Source organism: Aegilops tauschii, chromosome 5 (genome assembly GCF_002575655.3).
Source record: "Aegilops tauschii subsp. strangulata cultivar AL8/78 chromosome 5, Aet v6.0, whole genome shotgun sequence".
NCBI classification, from domain to species: domain Eukaryota; kingdom Viridiplantae; phylum Streptophyta; class Magnoliopsida; order Poales; family Poaceae; genus Aegilops; species Aegilops tauschii.
Genome location: NC_053039.3, coordinates 520,468,644 through 520,479,945, shown reverse-complemented (window position 1 = coordinate 520,479,945; position 11,302 = coordinate 520,468,644). Strand labels below are relative to the sequence as shown.

Below are 11,302 nucleotides of genomic sequence, written 5' to 3'. Positions count from 1 at the left end.
TGCCTTAGTTCCATCTATGTGTAAGTCTAGTGCCACTTGGCTCGGCCATATGTGTTAGGCTACGTCCATGTGTTAAGCTACGTCCAGTACTCATGTGCTCCAATGGGGTTTGTAGCTCAGTTCAATACTGTTGTTATTCTGCTGTCCGTTCGTTGCTGTCCTCCCTCCTGGACTGTTCAAAGTGAATGTTCGTGTGCCCCATGACTCCACAACCTATAAACACCCTGAGTTGGAACATACGTGGTCTAAACTGCCCAGCCCGGAGGGCAACCGTCAGCGCTACGATTGCAGACTCCTCGTGCCAAATTGTGTGTTTACAAGAGACGAAGCTAGTTAGCGTGGACAAATATGTGGCTGCCTTCCTTGGTGGCAACCGGCTGAAAAGTTTTGCGCAGCGACCGGCGACGGGAACTAGTGGTGGGATCTTATTACTATGGGATGACAACGTCGTCGAGGTCTCCGACATTTCTTCGTCGGCCTTTTGCCTCTCCGGCAAGGTTCGCATTTGAGCGACAGATGTATGCTTCAAGATAACATCTGCCTACAGTCCCACTGACCACGCTAGTAAAGATTCTTTCTTTGCCGAGATTGTCGCCCACAAGCCTTTGCCAGGTGTTGCTTGGTTGGCCCTTGGGGATTTTAATCAAATCTACCGAGCACGAGACAAGAACAAGAGAAATGTAAACTGGAGTAGGATAAACCGTTTCCGCGCAACCCTTCAATCTTGTGAGCTCAAAGAAATTCATCTCCAACATAGACGCTTCACTTGGAGCAATGAGCGGGAAAACCCCACCCTTTGCAAGCTTGACTCTTTCTTTTGCAACGCCGAGTGGGACACTACTTTCAACACACATGTGTTACATGCCCTTTCATCTTCCCTCTCCGACCATTGCCCCCTCCTGCTTGCCGATGACAAGGGACCTAAACGTCCACGGTCCTTCAAATTTGAAAAAAATTGGGTATCTTTGCCTGGATTCTATGACGTCGTCCTAAAGGCGTGGAATGAGCATGTAAACCACACAGAGCCTTTCCAAATTCTTCATCATAGGCTCAAGAAAACCGCGACCCGGCTCACTGAATGGAGCAAGAAGTTTTTCTCCAAGGCCAAGATCCAACTCCATGCGGCCCTCTCGGTGATCCTTCAGTTGGAGTTGGCGCAAGAGGAACGAGCCCTCTCACCTGAGGAGAGGGACCTGCGTGCTTGTTGGGGAACGTAGTAATTTCAAAAAAATTCCTACGCACACGCAAGATCATGGTGATGCATAGCAACGAGAGGGGAGAGTGTTGTCCACGTACCCTCGTAGACCGACAGCGGAAGCGTTATCACAACGCGGTTGATGTAGTCGTATGTCTTCACGATCCGACCGATCAAGTACCGAACGTACGGCACCTCTGAGTTCTACACACGTTCAGCTCGATGACGTCCCTCGAACTCCGATCCAGCCAAGTGTTGAGGGAGAGTTTCGTCAGCACGACGGCGTGGTGACGATGATGATGTTCCACCGACGCAGGGCTTCGCCTAAGCTCCGCAACGGTATTATCGAGGTGTAATATGGTGGAGGGGGGCACCGCACACGGCTAAGAGATCTCAAGGATCAATTGTTGTGTCTCTGGGTGCCCCCTGCCCCCGTATATAAAGGAGCAAGGGGGAGGCAGCCGTCCAAGGGGAGAGGCGCGCCATAGGGGGGAGTCCTACTCCCACCGGGAGTAGGACTCCTCCTTTCCTTGTGGGAGTAGGAGAAGGGAAGGGGGAAGGAGAAAGAAGGAAGGGTGCGCCCCCCTTCCCTAGTCCAATTCGGACCAGACCATGGGGAGGGGTGCGGCCACCTTTTGAGGCCTTTCTCTCCTTTCCCGTATGGCCCATTAAGGCCCAATACGAATTCCCGTAACTCTCCGGTACTCCGAAAAATACCCGAATCACTCGGAACCTTTCCGAAGTCCGAATATAGTCGTCCAATATATCGATTTTTACATCTCGACCATTTAGAGACTCCTCGTCATATCCCCGATCTCATCCGGGACTCCGAACTCCTTCGGTACATCAAAACTCAATAAAACTGTCATCGTAACGTTAAGCGTGCGGATCCTACGGGTTCGAGAACTATGTAGACATGACCGAGACACGTCTCCGGTCAATAACCAATAGCGGGACCTGGATGCCCATATTGGCTCCCACATATTCTACGAAGATCTTTATCGGTCAGACCGCATAACAACATACGTTGTTCCCTTTGTCACCGGTATGTTACTTGCCCGAGATTTGATCGTCGGTATCTCGATACCTAGTTCAATCTCGTTACCGGCAAGTCTCTTTACTCGTTCCGTAATGCATCATCCCACAACTAACTCATTAGTCACAATGCTTGCAAGGCTTATAGTGATGTGCATTACCGAGTGGGCCCAGAGATACCTCTCCGACAATTGAAGTGACAAATCCTAATCTCGAAATACGCCAACCCAACAAGTACCTTTGGAGACACCTGTAGAGCACCTTTATAATCACCCATTTACGTTGTGACGTTTGGTAGCACACAAAGTGTTCCTCCGGTAAACGGGAGTTGCATAATCTCATAGTCATAGGAACATGTATAAGTCATGAAGAAAGCAATAGCAACATACTAAACGATCGAGTGCTAAGCTAACGGAATGGGTCAAGTCAATCACGTCATTCTCCTAATGAGGTGATCTCGTTAATCAAATGACAACTTATGTCTATGGCTAGGAAACATAACCATCTTTGATTAACGAGCTAGTCAAGTAGAGGCATACTAGTGACACTCTGTTTGTCTATATATTCACACATGTATTATGTTTCTGGTTAATACAATTCTAGCATGAATAATAAACATTTATCATGATACAAGGAAATAAATAATACTTTATTATTGCCTCTAGGGCATATTTCCTTCAGTGCTAGACTTAAGCAAAGAGTGGTTAGTTTGGCGGTTCTTGAGCGGGCTAGGAAGAGCCAATGTGCTAGATTGGCAAATCTAAGGGAGGGTGATGCCAACACCAAATTCTTCCACCGTCGCATCAATGCCCGTAGGAGAAAAAACCATATTCACCGGCTAAAGCACGCTCATGGTTGGGTGACCGACCACAAGGAAAAAGAGAAGATCATCCATGATCACTTCTCCGAGGTCATGGGCCGGGGAAGTACGAGCAATAAGGATTTCAATTGGGAGGAACTGAGCATTGAGGCCCATGCCTTGCAAGACCTCGACGCCGCCATCACCGAGGAGGAGGTTTGGGAGGCTATAAAAGAGATGCCTAGTAACAAGGCGCCGGGACCGGATGGTTTCACGGGGATCTTCTTCAAGAAGTGTTGGGGAATCATCAAGCATACGATCATGGGGGTCATTCAATGCTTCGATTGCTTACACACCTCCAACCTGCAGTGGCTAAACTCTGCCAATGTTGTTCTGCTGCCTAAGAAGGATGGCGCGGAAGGCATCTCTGATTATGGGCCCATTAGCCTCATACATGCCATCGCTAAAATCATTGCCATGGTTCTTTCGCTACGCCTTGCGCCCCACATGGATGACCTCGTTTCCAATGCCCAGAGTGCTTTCATTAAAAGGAGAAGTATCCACGACAACTTCATGTATGTTTGGAATTTCGCCCGGCGTCTACACAAATGCAAGACCCCCGCACTCCTTTTCAATCTTGATATAAAAAAGGCTTTCGACTCAGTCAAGTGGGGATACATTCTTGAGCTGCTCCAACGGTTGGGCTTCCCTCCAAAATTTCGAGCTTGGATTGCTGCGCTTCTATCCTCTTCTTCATCTCGGATAATGCTAAACGGGCTACCCGGCCCTCCTGTCAAGCATGGCCGTGGATTCAGGTAGGGGGACCCCATCTCTCCACTCCTCTTTGTCCTGGCAATTGACCCCTTGCATAAGATCCTAGACTTGGCGACGGGAAAAGGGCTCTTACATAAGATCTGTGGTCGGGGTGCCATGGTGCGCACCTCCCTCTATGCGGATGATGCGGCGGTCTTTGTGGCCCCCATCAAGCGGGACATCGACAATCTTGCCTCTATCCTGAGAGGCTTTGGGGACGTCACAGGCCTTTGTTCCAACTTCCAAAAAAGCTCGGTTGTGCCTATTCGTCGCAATCACCTTGACCTTGAGCAAATTCTTCAGAGCATGCCGGCAGCACGTGCCTCTTTTCCGGTCAAATACCTAGGACTACTACTCTCTGTTTGGCAACTCAAGAAGGTGGATTTCCGATACCTTGAGGACAAAGCGGCCGGCAAATTGGTAACTTGGGAGGGCCAAAACATCACTACCATAGGTCGTACGACACTTGTTAGGTCGGTCATTACCTCCCAAGCAGTATTCTCCATCACGCCCCTCGTCGTGCCTCAGAGCTCTCTCCATAGTCTTAAAAAAATTGAGATAGCTTTCCTTTGGTCCGGCTCGGACAAGACAACGGGAGCCAAATGCAAGGTCAACTGGAAGGTGGTTTGTAGACCAAAAGAATATGGTGGCCTCGGGGTGCTCGACACCGACAAGTTTGCACGTGCTTTGCGGCGCCGAATGCTATGGTATGAATGGACTGAGCCCCGCAGATTATGGGTTGGCCTTGGAAACCCGTGCACGGAGGAGGACCTCGAGTTTTTCTATGCCTCTACGACTATCACTGTAAGGGATGGCTTCAAAACGCCTTTTTGGGCCTCCCCGTGGCTTCTTGGTCGCAAACCCAAGGATATCGCGCCACTCTTGTTTGCGGCCTCGAGAAGAAAGAATTGGAAGGTCCGTGAGGCCCTCAGGGGGAACGCTTGGATCTTCGAGATCAATCATGACACGGACACGGTTGTCTCCATCGCCCACATTAGGGAGTTCTTCACTCTTTGGATGCTCCTTAATGACGTCCACCTTCATGAGCAAACCGAAGACGCCATCGTTTGGAAGCATGCGAACGATGGGATCTACACGGCGGCCAGCGCGTACAAGGCTCAATTCCTAGGCATGACTCTCTCCCCCTTGGATCGCATGGTTTGGAAGGCATGGGCACTCCCAAAGGTTAAGTTTTTTGCTTGGTTGGCGTTGCAAGATAGGATTTGGACCGCCGGTCGCTTGGAGCGTCGAGGTTGGCCAAATTGTGGCCTTTGCAAGCTTTGCAATAGGGAGCAAGAATCGGGAGCCCACCTTTTCTCAAGTGCCTCTACACGATCCGGCTATGGAAGTCTCTCATTGAGAAGCTAGGTCTTGCGCACATGGATACATCCGAGTGGCTCATGGACGACTCCGTCTACCAGTGGTGGGACAAGAGAACCGACAACCGCAACCCTAACCGGCAAGCTATGGCCTCCCTCACCATGCTCGTCTCGTGGACCATTTGAAATGAAAGAAATGCACGGGTGTTCTGCCACAAAAGTGCACCACCGACCATCCTGCTCACCGCCATCGTCGACGAGACCAAGCTTTGGATGGCCGCAGGCGCAAAGAAATTAGGGAATATTTTTCTGGGCGAGTAATTGTCATGCCGAATGTGTGGGTGTGTTGTAATTCTCTAAACTCTATTCCCTCCTTATTTAATAGATTCCTTATTTAATAGATGACGCAAATCTCATGCCTCTGTTTCCAAAAAAAAACGTGTGTGCCGACTGCTGCTGGCTCACGTACGTACGGACGCGTCTGTCTCGGCAGGAAGTCTTGTCGAGGCAAGAGGATTTGGTCTTAACCTGGAATGGACTCTCTCCGACTGCTGATTCACTCGTGTAGAATCCGGCCTCATCGCATACACGCGGCCGCTGCCGCGCACTCGAGCCCGTACGTGCACATCCGCGGCGTCCGCGTGAGATTCAGTGTGTCCTTCTAGGTCCGCTCACTAGCCTACTTTTTCTCCGGAACGGGAGTACGTATCTCCCGCCGCCTGATTGATTCAAACGGCCACTCCTGCTTAAGTACTCCTAGCTGACTGCCGAGGTACTCGACTGACAACAAACTTTCTCTATCCATTTACTTATTTTTCAGGAAAATTTGTGATCTATTCATCATCAATCATGCCAGTACAATGAATATTAGAAATAATAAAGATTACATCCAGATCCATAGACCACCTAGCAACGACTATAAGCACTGAAGCGAGCCGAAGGCGCGCCGCTGTCATCGCCCCTCCATCGCCGGAGTCGGGCACAACTTGTTGTACTAGACAGTCGGAAAGTTGTCGTGCTAAGGCCCCGTAGGATCAGCACACCAGAACAGCAACCGCCCCAGATGAAGAATAACGTAGATCAGAAGGATCCAACTCGAAGACACACAAACGTAGACAAACAACGACGAGATCCGAGCAAATCCATCAAAAATAGATCCGTCGAAGACACACCTCCACACGTCCACCAACGGTGCTAGACGCACCGCCGGAACGGGGGCGAGGCGGGGAGACCTTTATTCCATCTTCAGGGAGCCGCCGCCTTCTCGTCTTCCTAAGCAGGACACATACCCTAGCAAAACTGAAAGAAACGACTAAAAACGGAGTCCTCCCGCCGGCACTTGCCGAGATCCACCGCGCCCCATGGCCCTATAGCCATCGGAGAGGAGGCGGACTTGCGGCGGTGCCGGCGGGAGGTAGAAACCTTAGCTTTTTTTTTTTCTGAAGGAGGAGGCGGCGGCTTTTTTTCGTGTGCCCTCGTTCCGTTGGCCATTTACTTGTTTGTTCATACGAGAAGCTTCACGATCAAGAATGCGTGAGAAGGGTGTAACACTGACAAAGGGTGCCTCGCAAAAAAATCACTGACAAAGGGTGCCATTTTAGGTGGGCGTGACTGTCAGGTGTGAAAACTCTAGTTTTGGTGCATGTCGAATGATCGATGCGTGATCACTTAACTTCCTATCCTAGCGCGGCTTCCATCGTCACCTAAATACATACAACAGTGCACGCGTTTGTCACCGAGAGAGACTTGTGCGTGCCAGGATCGGCTTTCCATTTTTTTTCTTTTTCTGAGAGAGATCAATTTTCCACATTAACGATGCTGCATCTGTCGGCCGTTTTGTTCTCCGGCACCAGGATGCGGAGGTCAACTTCTTCCTCTTGTTTTTCCGAATGGGGAATTTCTAGCCTACGTGTATTGCATTTAGAAGTTTGGCCGGACAATGCGTCATGGGTCATGTACGTATGTCAAGACTGAAATTGTGGTTCCACCAAACAATTGGCATCCAGGGAATTGCATTGCATCGCATCGACACAATCCAGGCAAAAGTGAGCTGGATGGTGCGTTTGCGGTGTGGCGGGTGGCAGACGGGACCTGGACCAGACATCGTTTACCATGCTGTCCTCCTCTCACTTTACCAACAATTTCTTCGCTTTCCCACGGCAGCGTACCTGTGAAACTGAAACTGGTGCAGCGTCACGTTTGGTGTAATCTTGTTGGCTTGTGCTCGTTCCGTGGATGGACGGATGCCAATTCTAGTTTTAGTGGAGTACAACTTGGCATTGGGATCGTGATAGGATGGCCCCTAATAGATGATTTCTCAACATCCAGGACATAATAATTTCCAAAAAATCAACGGTGTTGATCCCACACTAATCTCGAGGAACCCGTGATGTGGGCAATGAATACCTATGACTTTGGCAAGCATTAAATCTACACGCGAGGCACGAGGGTGTCGACGATCCCCTTCTTCTTCCCCTCCAACCTTCGTCTCAGATCTCGGTGATGGAAGGGCCTTTGGCGTGGGGGGAGATCATGGCGGCGGCAATCGCGGGTAGCGACGAGACGAAGATGGCGAGGCTTCGCGAGATCTGTGGGCAGTACAGGGATGCGGAGGAGATGCATCAGGAATCACGTCGGGTGTTTGAAGAGGCCTCAGAGGAGGAACAAAGTTGGATCTCAGGGAAGCCCCCGCTCGAGATTCTCTATTGGGCAATGATGGAGGCGGAATCCAACGATCCGGTGCAGCGCGCGCGGTGGTACCGCTACGCGTCGTATGATTGGGTTTCGTCCAATCTGATCTGGGATGGTGTGCGGGTGGTGACCACGGCGACAAGGTCACCGCCACACTGTCCGGTGATGCCTGTCATGACCGACGACGATGTGCGGGTGGTGCCGAGGCAAAATGTGGCGCGGGTGATTTCACAGCTGCCTCGTCGCTCCCCTCGGTTCCCCCGGCGTTCTGCGCGGATCCAGGCGCTTGCACAGCGCGCCGCCGACGAGTAGGCGTCTTCCTGGCATGCAGTCAATTATGGCTGCTGCCGGGGAGGAGTCGACGACTCCTACAATCGTTTTGCTGCTTCATTTTCAAGTAAGATTGCTGATCTCTACAAATATTTACATCCTCATGTACAAACTAACAGTTGGGAGGATTGTAGTTGCGAGAAATAGTGTTAGGATATCTTAGTTGCATGCTCGAAAAGTCTTCGGTGGATTTTCCGATGGAAGTTGATCATGTCATTGATTTTGATCGTAATACTGTTATGAGGATGGTTTGTCCTTGGATCTTTCTGATGTTGATACCCACAATATCAAAATTTGTGATGATATAGTTTTTAAATGGAATTTCGATGTTATTGGTGGAAATCTAGTCAAAAAGGCTATGAGAATTGGTAATTTTCCAGCTACCCTTGCCAATTTTACAAAGGATATGCTTGTTTTTGGGGTGGATTTCTTAGATTACATTGATGTTGTGATGATAAATATTGAGCAAGGAGGGGGTGAGTTTTAGGGTTTTGGCCTTTACCCATAGAACCTTCTGTAGTTGGCCCTGGGCGGTTGGACTAGAAGTTTTTGGTATAGGAGGTCCAGGTTAGTGGAATAGGAAAGCACTTAAGGAGAATGCGCCTTGTGCTACCTTTGGGTATTTAGATGCTTTGGTCCGCCCCCTAAGAGAATTTGGTGGGCAAGCAATCGATGTGTGGTAAGGCTTGACTGCTACGCCGCCATCTGGTGAGCAAGAAGGGATGGCTAGGTCTTATGGTGGTGCAGGCGTGCAAGGTAGTTTCAACAAAAGGGGAGAGATTTGATAACTATCACTATGAGAGAAGATTTAACAATAGAGGGGGATATTCAACTTATGTATGATGTTTTTCTACCCCATCCCAGTTGATGTGAAGAAAAGAGCCAATTTTTTCATGGCTAGATTTGTTTGGTAGGCAGATGACAATAAGAAAAAAAATAACACTTAGTAAAGTGGAACACTTGATTTAGACCTAAAGATTAAGGGGGTTTAGGGATTTTAAATCTTGAACTCATGAACAAAACTTGTCTGCTAAATAGTTATGGTAGAAAATAAAAATGGTATTTGGCACATGATTCTCCTGAACAAGCATCTTCGGAATGGTTGCCTTTTTGGAACTAAACCTAAGACTGGGGACTCCCATTTCTGGTCCAGTATCATGAAAATTAAATACACATTCTACCAATATTGTAAAAAAGTGGTAATGGCAAGAATGCTGGATTTTTGGGAATACTGTTGGTGGATTATAAACCCCTTAAAATCTCTGATGCTATACTGTATAATTTGAGTTCTGATTAGAATATTACTACAACTGATGCCTTGTAGAGAGGTTGGGAGGGTTTTAGATTTAGAAGAACTTTGTGAGGTGATACTCTAGCTCTTTGGGATAGCCTCAAAATGAGATGTGATGGAATGTGATGTCTCACAACAAGGATTCTATTGAGTGTATGTTAACTGCATATGGTCTTTTTACAGTCAAAATACTTTATAGACACCTTGTTGTTCAATATTGTGGTTTGTCACAATTGTTTTAAGAAAAAAATAAAATTCCACCAAAAATCAAAGTCTTTCTTTGGTTGATGGTCAAAAATAGCGTATTACCTAGAGACCATTTATTGAAGAGTGGCTGGATAGATCCCAAAAATTGTGTGTTTTGTGGTCAAGATGAGAGCAATAGACTAGTGTGGGGTTTTCTTAAATATACTTTAAATTTGAGATCAATCCTACTAATCTGATTCTGTGCTTTAGTGTCTCTATTAAAAAAATCAACATGATGTAACCAAAAAAGGGTGTTAGTTGGTGTGGCTGCTATCTTTTGGACAATTTGGAGATGCAGAAACAGTTGTTGTTTTTGAAAAAAAGCTAATAAATGTTCTAATTATGCTTATCAGGTTGATATGTGAGTGGCTAACAAATTGGGCAATTTTGCAGATAAAAGGAGGGAAATCAAAGGGTGTGTCCGCTAGGAGCAAAAGTCATGGACTAGGTGGCATGTGAAGCCTACCATGCAGCGTGGGGGTGGCGTTGTCCGGGGGTTCTTCTGAGGATCACTGGCTGAATTTCCTCGACTGGCTATGTCTCTCGCGTGGTGCACCTCTCCTATGTTGGCCTTACTTCTGGATGCATTGATTCTCCTTTGATGATCCACCTATCAGCCGACTGAGTTTTTAGTATCGTTCTTCGGTTAAACTTGTGTGCGCCTTTGGTGTATAATAATAAATTGGAGTTTGGTGATTTGTTGCATGTTTAGTCGCTTTGCTGTTCAGCAGCAGGGGCTTGTGATCGATCGAACCAAACGACTAATGGTAAAACATGTGAAAGAACATGCTATACTACTTTGTGTGTTGGGTGTGAAGGCCCCTGTACATGCTATTTCTTGATCCCACATAAAGTAGAAAAAATCGACGAGACCGTAGAATTGGAATGCTGGGAAACCACGATGTGGATCCTATGGTGTTGTACTGTCTGACGAGCATGTGCGGTCTGTGCAGGGTCGAGCACGGAATGACCCGTAGATCACCGGGAATCCTGAAATAAATCCATGACAAATGCGAGTATCATGACTTGAACCCTGGTGGGCTAGGGATACCTGTCAGTGTCAAAACCGGCAGATCTCGGGTAGGGGGGCCCAAGCTGTGAGTCTAAGGATCAATGGTAACAAGGGACAATGGGACACGGTGTTCACCCAGGTTCGGGCCCCCTCGAAGGAGGTAAAACCCTACGTCCTTCTTGATTGTATTCGATGAGTATAGGGGTTACAAGAGTTGATCTACCTCGAGATCGTAATGGCCAAACCCTAGCTGTCTAGCCTATGATTATTCTGATGCCCTCTGTGGACTAACCCCTCCGGTTTATATACACACCAGAGAGACCTAGGGTTATACAAAGTCACTTCAGAGGCAAAGAGAATTACACCCAGACACCAAACTTGCCGTTCTACGCACATAGGAGTCCTACCCGGACATGGGAGGCGGTCTTCTGCTTTGTCTTCACGACCCATCAGCCCGGCCCATATCGAATAGGCCGGACACCTGAGGACCCCCGAATCCAGGACTCCCTCAGTAGCCCCCGAACTTGCCTTCAATGGCGAGGTAGTATCCAGCTTTGCAAGGCAGGTTCCT

The 11,302-nt window shown here is 48.3% G+C and overlaps 1 long non-coding RNA gene across 1 annotated transcript; it reads left to right on the top strand.

Annotated features, from left to right (window-relative positions):
- Positions 1 to 6,964: 6,964 nt before the first annotated feature.
- Positions 6,965 to 10,546, top strand: LOC120965367 (uncharacterized). Its single transcript, XR_005758216.3, has 2 exons — positions 6,965 to 8,249; positions 10,113 to 10,546. It is a non-coding gene; the product is annotated as an uncharacterized lncRNA (long non-coding RNA).
- The last annotated feature ends 756 nt before the right edge of the window (positions 10,547 to 11,302 follow it).